At 40.1% G+C, this 17714-nt stretch overlaps 1 long non-coding RNA gene across 1 annotated transcript; it reads right to left on the bottom strand.

Moving 5' to 3' along the window:
- Positions 1–8534: 8534 nt before the first annotated feature.
- Positions 8535–10764, bottom strand: LOC143521028 (uncharacterized). Its single transcript, XR_013132602.1, has 5 exons — positions 10729–10764; positions 10221–10574; positions 9840–9995; positions 9705–9760; positions 8535–9470 (listed from the first exon to the last, which is right to left on the bottom strand). It is a non-coding gene; the product is annotated as an uncharacterized LOC143521028 (long non-coding RNA).
- Between the last annotated feature and the right edge of the window lie 6950 nt (positions 10765–17714).

The following is a 17714-nucleotide window of genomic DNA, read 5'->3' as shown; positions in this document are numbered from 1 at the left end:
CAAGAATTTCTCAGAGAAGCCATGAGAGCAAATAGGTAGTGGGCCAGTACAGTATATTAGATTTCATATTTTTCATAAGATCGTAAGACTTATGAGGTTAAGAGGTAAAGAGGCATTTTATCAACATTTAAGCTATATACAGGTACACTGCAAATGACAATTGACAAGAATGTCTTCCAGGACCGTGGTGTGGTACAAACAAAGAATATCATATGAAATATGTATAAAAATAAATATGAAATACAGATAACGGACAGGGCACCGCTGATGAGGGAGCAGGTGGAAGAAGCATGCATCATGTAATATTTTAACAGATGTGCTTATAGCATACAGCAGTCACTGAGGGAACAGCCACAGTAAATTAAGAATGTGCTATTGTTCAATGGAGTAGAGTATTGATTAAGTATTTGTTGTCAGTCTCTGGAAGTTGAGGAGTCTGATGAGATGGGGGAAGAATCTAGCTTTAAAGGCACAAATGATTTGATACATCTTACAAGATGGTAGATGAAAGACGATTTTGTGAGGAGTGTGTTTGGGATGTTGGTAGCTTTGTGAATCCTCAGTGTGTTTTATATAACCATGGTACATGGGAGAGAGGTCCTGCTGAACTTTTCAGCTGGTCCTTACTATTCTCTGCGGGTTCTTGTAGTCCATGATGGAGAAATCCCCCAACCAGGCAGTCATGCAGTTGCTCAGGATACTCTTTATTGTCCTTCTATAGAACATGTTGAAGAATGGGGCAGGGGGTGAGCATTCTTTAACCTCCTCTGGAAGTAGTGATGCTGCTGGGCTTTCTTGGCTATGGCTCTCCAGGTCAGGAGTGAGTTCTTGCCTCAAGTGGAGTAGTTCAAGTGTAGGGTGGATTGGCTTGGCATCCGCAGTGTTGCGGACTCTGTTCCGGACTGTCATGGTAAAGAGAGAGCTGAGCCAAAAGGTTTCAATTCACTCATCTATCTACGTTCTGACCCTCACCTATGGACAGCTCTAGGTAGTGACCAAAAGAATCAGATCATGGATACAAGCAACTGAAATGAGTTTCCTCCACAGGGTGTTCATACTCTCTCCCTTAGAGATGAGGTGGGAGTTCGGTAATCTCAGAGAGACTTCGAATAGAGTTGCAGCTCCTCCACATAGAATGGAGCCAGTTGCGTTCAGGCATCTGGTCCAGGTGACCTCTGTAGGCTTTCCTGGTGAGGTATTTCAGGCATTACCAACTGGGAGGAGCTCCCGGGGAAGACCCTGGACACGCTGTTCTTGGAACCCCTCGGTATCCCTGCAGAAACGCTAGAAGAGGTGGCTGCTTAGAGGGAACCCTGAACCCCATTGCTGCGGCTGCTGCCCCCTAGACCTGGACCTTGACAAGCACAGGACGATGGATGGATGGATGGATGGATGGATGGATGGATGGAAGCAGTGGCAGAGGGAGGTGTTAGTGCCCCGTGGTCTCATCTTTTTCAGTCAGATGCTGAATGATGGTACTGAATACTGAACTGAAGCCTATGACACACGTGTTCTGTTTGTCCGTATGGCTTAGAGCCAGAAGTAGGGTGCTAGCAATTGCCTTGAACTGTTGAAGGGATATGCAAACTGTAGGGTTCCACTGAGAAGAGCAGCTCTGTCATGATGTGCTTCATGACGAGTCTCTCAAAGCATTTCATGATGATGGGTGCGTGTCACTGAGGCAGGACGCCCAAGACTTTGGGAGAAGTGGTGGTGGCCTTGACACATGTGGTACTGTTACATTGAAAATGTTTGTGAGAACATCCACCAGTTGGTCTGCACATCTTCTGAGCACTTGGCCAGGAATGTTACCTGGGCCAATGGCTTTCTGTGGGTTAACTCTGTTGTGCAGTGTTTGTCTTACTTCAGACACAGTCTGGGATTTAGGGAATATAGACTTCCATGACAGAAACCTCTGGTTTACAATAAGCAGTCCATCTGGATATGTGTTCTGCAGTTCTAATAGCCTCATTCAGTTCATAGAGTGCCTCTTTCATGTCGGTGTTGTGTGGGATGTACACACCAATGACAAGCGCAATAAAATGATTGGTGAAACGATCTGCATTTAACAGACACAAACTCCAACAGTGCTGAGCAGAGCTTGGAGACCAGCACAATTCCCTGTTGACATCGACACACGCCCCCCCCCCCCCCCCCCCCCCACACACACCCCCACCCCCTCTCGAATCAAGTTGGACAGAGCTGTATTTCTGTCAGCGTGATACAACACCAGGCTCTCCAGCTTGATGGCGGTGTCAGCACTTCTGTCAACGAGCATCATTTCTGTGAAAGTAAAAGTACAGAAGCCACATTTGGGTTGATTTAATCACATCGCCTAACAGATGAGAAAACTGAGTGGAAGATTAGGGGGTAACATTTTTCTTCTTTGTTCAGTAAAAGAGTACAGACTTACTGCATGTGAAAATAAATTGAGGCTTGTTTTTGGTTTTCCTCTAAATACATATACATACATAAGCTGTCACATTCACCAAATGCTTGTGTTAACAGATTCAATACTGTAATAAAATATGGTGTGTGGTAATCCTGAAGTTAGATTAAGAGAGTATGCCATACCCATTACTGAAATTAGTATTTCACGTAAACTATTTATAAGCATTGACGTATCTTCTTGATGAAGATACCATGTGACCTATGTCATCAAAAACGGTTAGCAAAAATGCTGGTCATTGTATGGTGAAAAATGTAAACATAAACAAAAGAACTTGCTAAGGGTTTGTCTGCTTGTTCCATCATGGTTATAAGGATAATTACTTTTCAGCCCTAACTTTGCACATGCATGTATTTTATGAACAGCTTTTCCGAAACCTAAAATGTTATTTATTAGGAATTTAATAAATGAAACACCTTAATGTATTCAATTAGGTTGTGCCTGTGTCTAAAATCACACTTAAAATCAGTACATTCACTTCCCTCCCAATGAACATCCACTTTGCTGACACACCAGATGCTCTAGTAATGTGAGCACAATTTCATCCACTGAAGAACTCAAAAAAATAAAATGACAGCACAAGAAAAATTAATCGTCTGTACAATGTCCAAAATGTGCAACTTAGTATATTATGCACACAAAATATATATATATTTATTCCATGGCCTCTCAAGGTCTCGAACTAAAACATTGTACATGGATGAACATATAAGAATTTGATGTATTGAGTATTGTATTGAGTATGCATGTTGTAAATATGTAAATATGTTTGCTTTATATGGATGCCACTACTTTGTATTTATTATATAATAATCTTCTTTTTGCCATGGGATGAGTACATGAACATCATTTTCACACAATCACTGTTGAGCTGTCACTGGCATTTCAGTACTGGGGTTTCGTAGCTGTCTGGTCTGTGTTTGATGCCTCTTATTCTCACCACAGTGCTGCTGTTTTTTGCTGTAAAAAAATGTAAAAAAAAAAAACTATAACATATGCACTCAGGGCTTGTTGTGGTAAAATGTATTGGGTGGTGTTTAAATTACCACTAATCCTGCACCTATGGTTGTACTTAATGCCAAAATGCTGATTTAACATAAAATAATAATCAGACTCGTGGTAGGGTCTTCCCTGACAAAAAGGTCTGGATTGAAGATGCAGATAAACACTATCCATAGGAAAACACCTGTATGATGCTAAGAACCATATAAAAGGGCATCCTGCCCAGGAAGGGATTGCATCCAGGCCCTTGGGGCTACAGAACCTAGCGGTGGAAACAGTTGCTTTGTATGTGGAACTTATCCACAGCAGAGGGGAAGAGCTGGAGCTGGTGTGTGAGGTTCAGAGATACTAGCTAACTATAAGGCTCATGTCTATTCACATTTTCTATTAGCTACCAGACCACCTTGGGTCAAAGGTCAAAGACTGAATTTGTGACTGACATCTGACTTGAGACCATATGCGTTCCTTGAGGAGAAGAGAGGTGCTGAGCTGTCGACTGATCACCATCTAGTGGTGAGTTAGATCAGATGGTGATGAAAACATCCAGACCAGAATTGATAAGGCCAAACATGTAGTGGGGGTCTGCTGAGAAAGACTGGCAGAAGACTCTTTCCATCATTATTTAAATTCCCACCTCCAAGAGATCTTCTCGTATTTTTCAGAAGAGGTGGAGGGACGTGGAGTTTGAGTGGGCCCTGTAAAAGGATTACATTGAACAGGCAGCTGCACATAGCTGTGGCCAAAAGCTTCATGCGGTCTGTTATGATGGCAACTCAAGAACGTGGTGGTGGACAACACTGATGAGAGATGTTGTCAGTCAGAAGGGGGAGGTCCTCTGAACCTGGCTGGCTCTACAAATCCCTGATTTGGCAGAAGATTACTGGTGGGTGAAAAGACGAAGGAATATATTCCCCAAAGTGGAAGACAAAGTGGATGTTTCTAGGGGTCTTGTTCACAAGTGATAGAAAAGAAATTGTGAGATTCAACATAGGTTAGCTGTAGCTGCAGTAGTGTGGTCAGTGTACTGCACTGTAGAGTGAGCTAAGCAATAATGCAAAGCTCTCAGTTTAGCAGTCAATCTCTGTCCCCAACCTCTCTGATAGTCATGAACTCTGGGTAAGAATGAGATTGCGGATATGAGGTTGAAATTAGTTTTGCTTGGTAGCAGGGCTCATGCTCTCTGATTAGGTAAGGAGTTCAGCAGAAGGGGTCAGAATAGAACTTCCTTTAAACCCACTTAATGTTCCTGAGGCAAAGCTAGATAAGAAGACCTGTGTGTGGGATGCTGGTTAGACTTAGTGCACCCAGAACAGTATTTATGAGCCAATTCCTTTTGTTTTACCTTATTAACATTGCGATGAGTTTACAGGCTCTTCTGTGGAATAGGTTTTAGGCATGGGTTGGCACAGCACCGGACGGCTGGACCTGCAGGTATTTATAAGGCGGAGCAAATGAGGAACAGGTGGTTGAGTTAATGTGTAGGTGTGTCAGTAGGTGTGGGATTTTGAGCGAGGAAGCATCTTAGTGAGGGTGTGTCTGGGTGTGGGCATCTCCCCTGACAACCGGGACCAGCCCTCTGTGACAGTCATATTAAAATAAGATGATATTAAAACATTTAAACTGTGATGTTCTGGTCTGCACCCATCCAAGCCCTTACACGTGCTCTTTTATTTTCATTAAAAGTTCTTGAATGTGCTCCTCAGTCTCCTGTCATCATGTCACATAAATGTTACTAATTACAAATTAAAAATATGTTACTTTTTACAAATGATAATAGTAATTGATTACTTACAATATGAAACAATTACAAGGCACCTTATGTTAACTATCTTCCAGAGTGACTGGTAAAAGTAAAGAAAAAGTAAAGAAAAAAGAGGTGAAATGTTGAACCACCGAAGCATCTAATACTTTAAGGGACTGCCTGGACTGCACTGATTGGGAACTTTTGATAAACTCGTCGTCAAACATCAATGACGCTGCACTCGCAGTTTCAGGATACATTCAGATGTGTGAGGACATTATCGTCCCAAAAAAGACAGTGAAACTTTATCCAAATAATAAACCATGGATTACTCCTGAACTTAAAGAACTACTAAACCGTATAAGAGGCTGTTTAAATCTGGAGGCTCAAAGGAGGACATCAGATGCTTACAGAAAAACATAAAAAATAAAATACTGGACTGCAAGACTGCTTATAAAAACAAGATTCAGTCATTATTTAACCATGACGCTAAAGGGACTTGGCAAGGATTACACATTATGACTGATTATAAACCTAAAATGCAGAACTTGACTGTCTCAGATGACAACGCCTTCTCAGATGAACTGAATACTTTTTATTGTAGGTTTGCCAATACTGACCATAAAACTCAGCAGGAACTGGCAATGGATGCAGTCAGAACTATGCAAGTTCGTGACATTCAAATAAGCACTGAGGAGGTTAAAGATCAGTTTTTACGTGTTAACATTAATAAATCTCAGGGTCAGTTGTAAAGTGCTGCACACGTGTGCCGATTCACTTGCTTTTCCATTTCAAATGCTGTTTCAGCAATCAATAGAAACAGGACTAATCCCGGTTCAGTGGAAACAGTCTCTGATTGTACCGGTACCAAAGAATAACAGGCCCAAAGAGGTGAATGATCTAAGACCTGTGGCATTAACCTCAGTGCCCATGAAATGCTTAGAGAAAATCATATTGAAACATCTGCTTAGTGAGGTAGCACCATCTTTGGATCCTCACCAGTTTGCATACCAGCCAAGGTGGAGAGTGGAGGATGCACTGCTGACCATGACAAACAGCATATTTGAACATCTAGAGGAGCCTCACAGCTTTGTAAAGATTGTTTTTATTGATTTCAGCAGCGCATTCAATACCATCCAACCCCACCTACTGGTGGACAAACTGGTCAAGTTAGGTGTTAACCCAAGGCTCATCATATGGATTAATAACTTCCTGCTAAATCGTACTCAGCAGGTTAGATTTAATCAGGCCATCTCATCCCCTAAGGTCATTAACACGGGTGATCCCCAAGGATGTGTGCTGTCTCCCAAACTCTATACACTTTATACCAATGAGTGTGGTGCTCTTACAACTACACACTCTTATTTTAAGTATGCAGACGACACTGCCCTGGTGGGGTTCTTGAAAGCAGGGGAGCTGTCAATGACCAGCTTTGAAGAGGAAGTGAAGAGCTTCATAAAATGGTGCTCTGACAATTTCCTTAATGTTAACACAAGCAAAACAAAAGAAATGGTTATCGACTTTAGACGTAGTGCAGAAGAAGTACCAAACACTGTCGTCAACAACACACCGATAAAGAGAGTTAACATCTACAAATATTTAGGGGTTGAAATTGATGATCAGTTGAGATGTGCCGCTTTTAAGGTGAAGAAGCTTCAACAAAGAATGTTTTTCTTAAGAAAATTGCATAGCTTTAATGTTGACACTTATATTTTAGAGCTATTTTACAAGTCTGTACTTCAGTGTGTCTTGTCCTTTGGTCTGGTCTGTGTCTTTGGTAGCATGCGTAAACAAGACCAGGATAAACTGCAACACATTATTAAAACAGCTAGCAGAATAATTGGGTGCAATCAAACATCAGCTGTCCAGCTGTTTCAAGATATCATACTACACAAGGCTGGAAGTATTATTGCAGACACTACCCACGCTTTACATAATAGATTCCAGCGTGGTAACATGGAATCTACCGCGTCAACGTGGTAAGGGGAGGCTACTACAAAGGAAAATAAGAACAACTAGGTTCAGTAAGTCATTCGTTCCTTTTGCAATTAGAATGGTTAATGAAAGACACAGTTCTCAGCAAGGGACTTGACACTGTAGCACTGTGTGTGTGTGTGTGTGTGTGTGTGTGTGTGTGTGTGTGTGTGTGTGTGTGTGTGTGTGTGTGTGTGTGTGTATGTGTGTGCAGGGTGCGAATTATACAATGATAATTGGGGGGGTCAAGTTTTTTTCAGGGTGTAAATGAAAACCAGTACAGCGCAAGCGCGTGCTTCAGTAAACTGAAGTCTTACCATCCTTACAGTGTCTTGCTTTCTTACTGTAATGTCTACAGCACGTAAATGATAAATCCATTACATCAGCTGTATGTAGCACATATCACACAATAATCTTTATAGTCATAATATATTATACAACAAAATCCACAGTTAATCCTGCAAAAACACACACAATGCTATTGGCTGCTATCTTTCCTCAGATTTCTTGCCATCAAAATTTTATTTATATTCTACATGATCTCTCCCACAGGAATACCTGACCGATAATGAGTCAGGCAGGCAAACGCGAATGGCTATTAACACGGAATGGTATGATCCACTTTAGGGGTGCTTGAAATCGTATCAGAATATTCTTCCAGCCATAGACACTGCATTTTTTTTTGTAGTATTTAACATTATATGTGAGAAGTACATTTAAATGTTTTGACCCCCCCCCCAAATTATTGGTTTTGCCCCTTTAGGGGGGTTGATGCCTTAAACGGGGGGGTCTGACCCCCCCAATCCCCCCCGTAATTCGAACCCTGTGTGTGTGTGTGTGTGTGTGTGTGTGTGTGTGCGTGTGTGTGTGTGTGTGTGTGTGTGTGTGTGTGGTATTTTTATTTTTACCCTGTTTATGTTGTTTGTACCATATGCACCATGACCATTTGAATTTCCCTTCTGGGATAATAAAGTTGACTTTGACTTTGACTTTGACTTTAAAGGCCAGAGGCTAAAATGACTTGTTAAAGTCTTAAACAAAATTTCAAACAACTAACTGTAAATGGTCAGACTACAATCTATTGGTTATTGACAGTGTGCAAGCTTCAATGCTTTTAGCACACAAAGAAAATCTGAAAATTGAAGGATTGGTCAACATGTTTTCTCTTAGTACAAATATACTTGTTATGAACTTATTTTTTACATTACATATATTTATACATACATACATACATTTATTTATACATATTTTTATATTTTTTCCTTTCATAAAAGGTGCCAAGAAAAAAAGTTAAAATCCATGTATATAAATCACTAAACAACAAATAAAAAGAGCAAAGCTGCAAAATATTAATGAATTAGTCACAATATTAGTGAGTATGTACGTTGTATCAGTAATTTAATAAAAAGGGTTTGGGGGTTCTCTGAATAAACAAATACTATGTTGACAAAAATGTTAGTAAATGTCTTCCAGCTCATTACTCACAAGTATGCCACTAATATGTCAGTTAATACAACCTAAAGTTTACTGACCGTATCCATACAATATCTGGGTACAAAAACCAAAATTATGTCTGGCTGACTTAATGACATTTGTTCATTAATCTTGAACATTAAACCTTGAACTGCAATTAATTTAATTCATAATAATCACTAATAATTCTGTAAGACACCTGGTTGATATATAACACTATATAACATCATGTAGACTGCAGAATTTGTATCTACCTTCCAACAGTGATGGGCCTGCTGAACACGAGCACTCATTTTATTGTGATTTAATCTTGTTTCATTTTTATCAGGCTCCTTTATTATTGTGTGTGTGTGTGTGTGTATATATATATATATATGACAAAATTTAACATTTCAACATAAAACGAAAAATAATAAACTAAAAAGAAAAAACGCAAAATAATTTAGACCCTTTACACTGGCGGTCCTACTTTCTAAGTCCACTGTATACAGTGTGTGTAGTTTACGTCTCAAATGCCACCCCCTGTAGTGGTTGGAACATGTATAAAATTAGATCTTAGGTTGATGATGTGCTAACTCCCACATCACTCAGTTGTATATGAAAACATGCACATGCATACACACAAACACACACACACACACACAGATTCAAGGTTCAACCATGAACTAGTGCAAATGCATTATGATCCATACATAGGAAAATATGTAGCTTTAGAATAAGCAAAGCTTTGGAACTAGTGAGTAAGTGGTCGCAGTCTCAGACAGGACTATTTACCTCTTTTAGACTTTTAGAAACAAATTTGACAGTGCTATATTCCACTTCCTCCTGCTCCTGAACACAGACAACATAAAGCAACATACAACAACAATGATGATGGCAACAACAACAACAACAACAATAATAATAATAATAATAATAAGAGTAATAATAATTGTATTCCAAAGCATCTTTTAAAATACCCAAGGTCACTGAACAAACACATTCCTTAATATTGCATAATAAAAAAAAAAACAATATTAATAAAAATGCATTTAAAATGTAAGTGTTTAAAACGGCATTACATACCTGCTGCTCAACTTGATGCACATTTGCCTCTGTTTGGGCCGCTCTGGTTCTTCCCCCTTATTGTCAGGTAGGATATTAATGAGGTAGGATTGTTATGTTCCCTTCACAAACTCAACAAGATGAAAATCAACTTACTTTTCTTTTGGATGATAAAAAAGCCCAGAGATGCAACGACTATGCTGGCAATGTACAAAATGATGAGCAGAGTCCAAACTATTCCACACTGTCCTCTCGGGTCTTCAGGTTGTCCGGTGTGGTTCACAGGGGTTGAGGCAGAAGTCCTGTCAGTCACTGTTCATGACGACGTACATATAATTTAATTTTATTACTTTAAAAGTTTATTTCCTAATAATACTGACTGTTAAAAGACCAGAAGTAAAACCAACTCAGTCACCTTAAAACATCTGATTTCATTCAAATCTAAACTAAATTATGATCTACTTAAATTAAAAAGATATTCTGAAGTATGAATAGAATTAGCATTCCAAACATCAGCGTAATAATGCAAAAGTTTACCTTCTAGTACAAGAATGCGACCAGTTCCAGCTGTAGTAAATATTCCATTTCCAACCGTACAGTAATAAAATCCTTCATCAGACTCATTGATGTTTTTTATGGTTAAACAAAAGGTTCTGTTAGCTGGCGTCCATGTAAGGTTCATTCGTGGATTGTAACCCACATAGTATTTGATTCCTGAGGTCAGGTTAGCTGAAATTATAATGAAGGGTGCTGTATTGCATTTCTGTCCATACCACACAGTTGTGTCCCTGTGCTTTTTATCACAGCACAGATCAACACTGTTCCCATTTCGGACAATCTGAATGGCAGGCATTTTGGTTCTCTCAAAGGGGATCTGGTAACAGCATGCCACTAAAGACACCATTAAAAAACAATTACATAAAAATTAGAGTTCATTCTTATTACTGACATTGTTCATTTCTAACCATCCAGGTGAGAGAGCGAATTTTTAAGGGTAAATTAGTAAATGTACAGTAAATATAGTGCATTTAGTATATTTACTTACAGTGTAACATGATGGCAGTAACAAACACCACCTCCATACTGTCAGCATTTGCCAGTCCAGATGATTGGGTTTTATTGTCCTGCACCAATTTTCCATAAATGGTCATATGAAAGTCTATTGGTTGTTGCCTTGACATATTGCTTCTTTGAAGTGTTAGTGGTGTATTGTAACGGTACAAATAGCCAGATCCGTAAAGCAATGTCTCAGTCTGGTGTAGTTTCCACATTTTTAATATAGACTGAATCAACACATTTCAGTTTTATTTACTGGTAATAACTGAATATCAGCTGTGTTGAACTATCAAGTTTGATGGCAGTCTTTCAATTGTCCCTTCTTTTGCTTCTAGAAAAATCTTGTAATCTTCTAATACATTTATATTTCAAAATAATATATTAAGATGAAAAATATACATATTCAAATGTATTTTTAATGGTGTACAAAATATTCCTTGGTGAATCCATCACTTTAATTTATCTTTCAGAGAAAGTACCATAGCACTCACTTTTCCAGACTAGCACTACAGACATTTATCCAGATTGTTTTCTTCACTGTCTCAATAGTGCAGCACAGACATGAAACCCAACCTAAAAGACCCTTAAGCCAATGGACTTGTTTTCTTTTAATATAATTGTTATTGAATGACTGAAAAGATATTTACTATACTTTATGTCACTAGGGTATTCTCATGATACATATTCACATGAGACACATAGCTTACACTGAAAACATCACTACCCACGTGCGTTCATACTATAAAGAACGAACGAGGTGTTAGGGCAAATCCTACCAGAAGGCTTGATGAAGGTTTCACTTTCATGTTTTGTCACTGCAGTGGTTGGAACATTAGTACACAAGCATTGGTCTGCAGACGTGCAACTATAGCAGTGATGGAGAGTTTTCCTTCTGCTAGTCACCGTAGCCATTGCTATCAATTGGTTTGTGAGTGGCAAAAGTGCCCTATAGTGTTTCACATGGTTTCTTAACACTGTATTCATGTAGTTTAGGGGAAGTGAGGTAAAGCCCTAGAATTATAGACAGCACTCAGCCCTGCCTATCAAAACATGCAGCCCAAAGTATCCTAACACCAACTGTAGCACCGTGATGAGAACGCTCACCTCTTGGTTCAACTTAAACATATCTACAATATTCAGTATACCAAGATATGAAAGTATAATCCATTAATATAATAATTTATATTAATTTATACTTTTTTTGCTGATGCTGGTCCAGCGTGCCGCGTGCCAGTGACTATGCCTCGGCGTGCCAACGGTGGCCCGCGTGCCATAGGTTACCGACCCCTGTGCTACATGTAGGAATTCAATCAGAACTGTGGTTTTGTTTCTGGTGTCTGGTATTCTAGATGACACATTTTCTGCCTAAATCATTCTGACCCATGTGGTGTTTGTGTCAATATACTAGACTGCACTCACGGGATCTTTACAGTGCAGGCTAGTATAGCCTAGACTCAAAAAGGCATTTTGGAGACAGGAACAATGTTGTCATGCCAGTTAATATGTCTTGATTTAGTATGAGTATTAACATAATGTGTTGAATAAAGTTTTAAAAAGTTAAAGAAATATCTATAATTCATTATGTTTTATTACTGCTATATTGTCTTGTTGAAATGGATTTCAGTTGTTTTTTATGTTGCTATAACTCTGAAGTTTAATGTAATTTAACACTGTGGTGGATTTTGCCACTAGACACCAGCACACTGGCCTCTGCTATCAGTCCTATATAACTGCACAGGCATTTTAGCTATAGTGGCTGCTGAGAGGTTCTGTATGCTTGTGCCACAAGTTTGTCTGTGGCAGGGATCAGTCCCTCTAATCAGACTGTCTGTCTGTGGCAGGGATCAGTCCCTCTAATCAGACTGTCTGTCTGTGGCAGGGATCAGTCCCTCTAATCAGACTGTCTGTGGCAGGGATCAGTCCCTTTAATCAGACTGTCTGTGGCAGGGATCAGTCCCTCTAATCAGACTGTCTGTCTGTGGCAGGGATCAGTCCTCTAATCAGACTGTCTGTGGCAGGGATCAGTCCCTTTAATCAGACTGTCTGTGGCAGGGATCAGTTCCTCTCATCAGACTGTTTGTCTGTGGCAGGGATCAGGGACTGTGGCAAGAACCAGTCCCTCTAATCAGATCTGTGGCAGGGATCAGTTCTTCTCATCAGACTGATTGCTTTTTTAATGAAGCAGCTGGTTTATTCATTCCTTCTTAATCCGAATTCAAACATTCAACTGGTCTGATTTAATGATGTCCTTTCAATGGCTTGTCCCAAGTTTCCCATGTGTCTTTACGCAAAGCATCATGGGTATTAAACTTTCCCTAATTTCCTTGGCTCTTCTTTCAAGGAAAGCTCACAGGTTCTCACTGATGTTATAACAAGTACGTTATAACAAGTAACAAGTTTATAAAAAATACAAGTTACAGTTTGCTTACATAATTGTTTGTTTTTGTATTTCTTTTCATATTAGTTTAGTTTTACAGTGTATATGGCATATAGAGGAGTAATTAGTGTCTAGGGTCTTTATTGCTTACTTCTATTGAAGGCATGTTGGCCATCACATCAGAGGTGTGGTTGGAACAAGTTTGTGGTTATTTGAGGCTTGAAGGTGTCAATGACCACATATGCTCATCCTGTCTCTTTTGCTCTTGCTCTCTCTCTCTCTCTCTCTCTCTCTCTCTCTCTCTCTCTCTCTCTCTCTCTCTCTCACACACACACACACACACACACACACCCATACACACCCACACACTTTTGTTTAACACCCTTGAGCTTAAAACTCATCAGTGAACCAACATGCTTATTCTAGTTCAGAGGAATGTGTTTGGCTCTTATTACAGTTACAAAAGAATTTAAACCGTATTTTGTATTTTGTACCAATATTAGTAACATAAACCAGTACACTTCATAAGACTAAGGCTGAACCAATGATGTCCAAGCTCTGAGCTGGCTACTTTTCCTCTTTTCTGTTGGTTGAAATGTTATATCATAATTCTAGATACTGACTCTCCTCCCCTTTCTGAGCTATTTCTCCAATTTGGGACCAACTATTTGTCCTCTTTCAGTCAAATTTGCAGAGATGTAGCAATAACTTAGTTACTTCCTATCTTCTAATGAAAAAATCAAAAATCTTCTAATGAAAAAGGGGTTGAGTGCCCTGTATATGTGTTGAATTAGATAATCTTGTACTGCAGCCTATCTGACTTACAATCATTAGTGTTACAGCACTGTCTGCAGAATATGTGTTTGGCACAAATAATTTAAACCCCAGGCAGGCTTTGTGCGCAGGAAAGATGGACGTTTGTATTGATTTCATCCTTCTCAGTGATGCCACAGCTAAGGAATTATATCCTCTTCCCATAAGAAATAAGTTGCTAGAATAGATGGCAGAGTGCTCCAAGTCAAAGCTGAAGACAGACTGTGCCGTTTTAACTCCTGAGAGTTCTGGAGAACACAGCTGTAGAAGGCTGCTTGGTGATGATCTGGTATTACGTGTGCAGTATAAAAGAGGTGCTGTTTATGTGACATAGGATCTATGAGAGTGGGGCCGATCCTCAACACAACAGCATTAAATAAGTAGCTGATGTTTCATGGCCAAACCTTTACAAAATCACCGCAGGCCTGTGCATCTCTGAGGGGTAAAAACATTTCTGCATTTAACTCTGAGCCTAAATCAAGTCTTGGGTGAATACAGGTTGTGGAGCAGTGACTAATAACAACAGAAAGTTCATGTATAACAATTAGATTATTAAATATTATTTGTAATATGCACGTTATTATTAAAATAATAATAGTAGTAATAAAACCCACCAACAAAAATACTCAGTGTAAAATGACCATGAAATGTCGAGTTGTTGAAATCACACTAAACTCTCATAAAGAAATCTCTCCTATTAGAGCCACCAGACCCAAGGTAGGGCTGCAGGTATGTGTGGGTGAGGGGCCGCCGGCTCACCGTCTCCACACCACGACTCTGCACACGCACACTGGTCTCATTGATGAGGTAGCCTAGGTAACAGATCTCAGCCAGGTGGAATCCGATTCTCAAGCTTGCAGTAGAACCCGTTTCACAAGACTGGGGTGCTGGGGACCTGATATATATCACAGACACGTTGATCTGGGGGGGGGGGGGGGGGGGGGAGGAATAGATCAAGATGTTGTGGATGTTTGCATGCTCCAGAATCTTCCAGAGGACATTTCCAATGAGGCACTAAAACAGGGCAGAAGCAGTGTTGAAACTTCATCCAGTCACCTTCCATAACACTAATCAGATTGGTTTAGTTTTTTGTTGTACTTACAGTCCCTGAGCTGCTCATTGGCTCCAGGAACTAAAGACAGGGGACATGGGTACTTCACTATCATCTGTGCATGGCCTCTGCTGTCCTTCTTCATGAAGACCATCAGGACTTAGGCAGGAGAGGTAGAGGCTCATATGTAGCCCTGTGCAAGGGGCTCTTGAATATATTGCACCATCACCCAGTTTTCCTGCTGGGAGAGGGGGTAGACCTCACACCTGGGAGAGCAGGTGCTGTCTACCAGCCAGATCGTACAATTAGTTTCCCTGCAGGTAAGGTGCTGCATGGCCTTGGACACACTGAATTTGTGTGAACATGGCCACTGGAGTCTGAGAGTAATGGGGTGTGCAGGAGAGCCAGTGACTAATAAGGATATATGTGTGAGAGCTGTGATTGGTGGTTGTGTGAATGTGGTCTAGATTAGGTGCTAAGCAGAGTGTGACACTCAGTAATAAGGTAAAAATATTATACATGTATACACGTGTGCACATGCTGATTTTATGATCAGTACCAGAGTGTGTATTTATTTGCTCTTTTATCTTTGCTTGATAATACTGCAATTCTGTTATTTTTTATGCAAGACCCTGGCAAGCAACTCCAACAGCTTCCCAAATAACTAAAGGAGATTTCAAATGTGATATTTCAATTAACACCTGATCTGGAATTTCAGTTTTTATTCTCCTATATCAGGGACTCTGACTGCATCAAATATCCCATTATCAAGAAACAGAATAAGCTTCAAACAACTCCTTCATACAATAGTCAGATCAGCCCAGATCGGGGGGAGGGGGTGGGTTTAGGACACTGGTATGGGATGCCAGAGTGATGACAATAACCCGGAATAAGCTGGAACCTGATACAGGAGTGAATGGGCATCAGTCAACTCATTTGTGGAGCGCTGCACATAACTGGAGTGTATTTCAGCATGTTAGGGAGGAAGCCCTTAAACTCGGCCATCTCAAAACCTAGAGTCTGTCCCAGCGCATGTACTCGGCACAAAGGGAGACCAACTCTGAAGTATAATTTGAGCTTTTTCATTTGAATAGCAAGTGCTATTCTTGGCACAGACCCAGTGCCTGAGCCAGCAGCTCCTGTGCAGTGAAGCATGGTAGAGACAGAGTGGATCAGTCAGTCCCCGGCTGCAGGCACCGGACAGTCTGTTTAGAGTGATGGATAAATGAAAATTGTCTTAAAAGGAGGACAAATTACATTCTGCATTAGGGCCATAATGCCTTTACAGACAGATGATAAGAACCAACTACAGAACACAACTTCACACAAAATTTCAAATTATTAAATTTGATACTGGGTATTTGATAAGCACATGATGAGAGTAATGTAACTGCTATCTGCAGTTAAAGTGTGTTTTCCATCTACAAATTATGCATCTTAGTTACCACTGTCCTTGATGCTAATCCATGTTTTATTCACCTGTTCTTAATTATAAGCAAACTAAAACAAAAAGGCTTGACTTTTATGGGTTTTGATCTACACTGACAATAAACTGCAGGTACTGAATATTTGTAAATTTGTGATATTTGTAAATTACACAAGACAGTGTCTAAGCAGTACTCCTCTCGTTGAGTACTGAACAGATTATTTAATTATATCAGGAGGGTTTTTCCTGAGATAATTCAGATTATTAACTTTAATTTCATTTTAAATTCAGTTTAGAAATATCGGTGGTCAAGGGCCACGTTGGCCACAAGGGGGCGTGTATGATCTGCATTCGGAGCCATTATTAGAACCGTTTCCCGTATCTGGAGCTGGAGTAACCTACTTAAGATGCAAATATTTTCCATGTACAAACACACCACTGTAAATTAATGAAGAGCTTGTTAATTAACTAATGTGGTGTGTCAAGAATGATGGCAGCAGGGAAAAAAAACAGAAAAATTTAATTTAAATGTGCAGTCAGTGCGCTCCAGGACTACGTCTGGGTAACGTCCTTTAAAATATTCATACAGCACACCGGTCATATTTTCGCTTTCCCTCATTCTTGCTGCAGAGTCTGTTTCATGCAAGAGCTGCAACCACACAGTGCTGCTAGAATTTGCATGCGGTCTATTATCTTGGTCCACATCTTTTGTTTCCTCACACATGGATTCTAATCTGGTGGTGTAATCCAGATTTCTTCCTGTCTGCGATATTCTCCACTGCTGACCCCTGAGTTAATCTAACAAGAAAATTTAAGAAGAAAGGAGACATATAGTCAATGCCGACATTTTTTTTAATTAATCCCCCTCTCTACACACTTCCCAATGCTGGGTAACATTTGACTGACGCTGCAATTTATTCCTGAACTAATCTTAATCCACGCTGGAGATGGAAGCTTAAATCTGATGCCTGATTCCCATGTCTCGTTTTTCTCTATGCATGCGACTGCTGTTTGAAAAGGTGTGAGTACGCGCGTGTGTGGGGCTGCCAACTGCTGGCATGTGAATGGGGCAGTGTTTAGTGCCTCATGAATGCTGTTCTGCAGGCCTGACAGACATGGCCACCGCATTCACACTTTAGCCTACCCCCAACCCTCTTTACATGAGGCATCGCTACACCCAGCCCTAGAACCGCTCGTCTCAAGTGGAAGATGACGAAGACACTGTATTAATTCTACCTCCTCTCTTTGTCCATAGAAGAGCTCAATCACTGTGTTCACTCTTTCTTTTCCTCTCATTAGTGTGTGTGT

The sequence above is a fragment of the Brachyhypopomus gauderio genome, chromosome 8 (genome assembly GCF_052324685.1).
Source record: "Brachyhypopomus gauderio isolate BG-103 chromosome 8, BGAUD_0.2, whole genome shotgun sequence".
Taxonomy (NCBI): Eukaryota; Metazoa; Chordata; class Actinopteri; order Gymnotiformes; family Hypopomidae; genus Brachyhypopomus; species Brachyhypopomus gauderio.
Note: the sequence above shows the minus strand (reverse complement) of the source record. Positions and strands in the feature narration are given on the sequence as shown.